The sequence below is a fragment of the Oratosquilla oratoria genome, chromosome 2 (assembly GCF_046742065.1).
Source record: "Oratosquilla oratoria isolate Oo_2021 chromosome 2, ASM4674206v1, whole genome shotgun sequence".
Classification (NCBI taxonomy): domain Eukaryota; kingdom Metazoa; phylum Arthropoda; class Malacostraca; order Stomatopoda; family Squillidae; genus Oratosquilla; species Oratosquilla oratoria.
The window spans coordinates 31,921,397-31,923,896 of record NC_134778.1 but is presented as its reverse complement, the minus strand read 5'-3'; positions in this window follow the sequence as shown (position 1 = coordinate 31,923,896).

The window sequence follows — 2,500 nt, the reverse complement described above, 5'->3', positions numbered from 1 at the left end:
CACATACACGTACACAAATACACATATATGCACATTCGTATACGCACATATACACATACATATAGACGCACACATACATATATATGTATGTGTGAGGGGGAAATTCGTCTTCTCAAGAATGCGCTCTGTGAGAGGAGTGAATCCTCCCTACAATCCAAAGACCGTTCCACCTCTCCCACTTCTGCCACTTCCTTGAGCGAGTGGTGCTCCGTGTGGTTCCGTTTGTCGAGCCCGCGTTTGGTAAGCGGGTCCCGTGCGGAGCAACCGCTTGCTCTGTAGATCAGATGTGGGAAATATTTCAAAATAAGCTTACTAAGATAATTCATACTTACATCCCGTTTACATTCCGCCAAATCAGGCTCGTCCAAAATGGCTTGCTAAAGAAACTGAAAAAAGTATTGCCAAAAAGAAACAGGCTTATAAGAAATACCAGTGCTCGGGTGCACCTAATATCTATCGAAGTTATGTAATAACACAGAGAGATTTAAAAAAGACAATAAAAAAAAAAAACTTTAATACGAAATGAATATCGCTGATAAATCCAAAGAAAATCCCAAAGAATTCTATAGTTACATTAGCTATAAAAATGTTATTAGGAATCACATTGGCCCACTATTATCTGCTGACGGTCAACTTGAATATTCAAATGAAGGAATGTGTGATATTTCAAACAACCATTTTAGCTCAGTTTTCGTAAACAAAACACTTCAAAGTGAACTCCAAACTGAAACTTGTGAAAAATCTAGGGTGAACTTACTACGAAAAAATAAAAAATAAAAAATAAAATGAAATAGTAATAAATAAAAGGTGTATAGAGAAACTCAAAATTAATAAAACACTTAGTATTCGTAAACGAAACATTTCAAGGTGAACTCCAAACTCAAACCTGTGAAAAATCTAGGATGAACTTACTACGAAAAAAAAAAAAATAATAAAAAGGTGTATAAACTCAAAATTAATAAAACACCAGGGCCTGACGTTTGGCATCCAAGAATCTTAAAAGAAATTAAAAATTAGATTGTTGTTCCATTAGAAATAGTTTTCAAGAAATCCATCATATCCGGAGATGTCCCAAGAGCTAGCTATTATTATTACCATATTAAAAAAATAAATAAATAAAATGTGACAAAAAAAGAAACCAAATAAATACAGGCCTATAAGCTTGACTTCAATCGTAGCAAATCTGATGGAAACTATCATCAGAGATGCTATCGAACAGCATTCAGGAAACAACTGATAAATGATAGCCAGTATGGATTCAGACGGAAACGTTCTTGCGTGACTTACTCGAATTCTACAAGACAGTCATCTCGAATTATGACAAAAGAAACAATATAGATTCAATACTTTGTAAAAGCTTTTGATACTATCCCCCACGAAAGACTACTAACTAAATCAGCTTCACACGGACTAAGTAGTAGCCTTACTTGGACTAGTAATTGGTTCTAAATGGCAAAACTTCTAGATGGAAAAGTGTTCCGAGAGGAGTTCCTCAGGGATCTGTTCTTGGGCCACTTCTACTCATAGTATATATAAAGTTATAGACCACGGACTAAAAGCTATTGTCTCCAAATTTGCTGATACAAAACTGTGCGGAATGGCAAATCAGCACTTAATTAAATTAATTAGATATTCAAGAAGATTTAGATAAATAACAGCAATGGTCTGAATAATGGCTAATGAAATTTAACACAAGTAAATGCAAAGTTATGCACATAGGTAAAAATAACAATAAGTACAATTACAGGTTATTTGGAAATTCGTTAACAAAAGTGGAGAGTGAAAAGGATCTCGGCATAATTATCAGTAACCATCTCAAATTATCTAAGCAGTATATTTCAGCCTCTGAGAAAGCAAATAAGATTCTAGGACTGATTGCGCGATATTTTGATTTCAAAAGTCCATCCCTCATTAACAAGCTATATAAATCGTTAGTTCGTCCACATTTGGAATATGCTGTTTCCGTATGGTCACCAAATCTCATTAAAGACATTGACAGATTGGAAAAAAAGTACAACGGCGAGCCACATATCTGATTCCAAGTATCAAAAATAAATCATACGAAAATCGACTAAAACTTATGAATCTGTTTTCCCTAGAAAAGCATAGACTCAGAGGTGACTTGATACAGATCTTTAATATTCTAAAGGGAATTGACAACATTAAAAGTGGCAAAATTTTCACATTGAATGAAAATCCGACAAGAAATAATGGTCTCAAGCTGTCAGGAAATAGATTTAATTTGGAAGTGGGTAGAAACAAACTCACCAACCGTGTAGTTCATGAATGGAATAAACTTCCTGCAGAGGAGTACAATGTAGTTCAGTTCGAAGTTTTAAGGTTCGTTCAAATAAACACCTAAGCAAGATGCTGTAATCCCTACAGGTTTTTTATATTATTTTTTAGTTGTTTGTTATTATTTGTGTGTTTATTATTATTTGCTTTATTTTCATTTATTATTCATCTCTCAATTTATTATCATATACTATTTTCTTGTTTG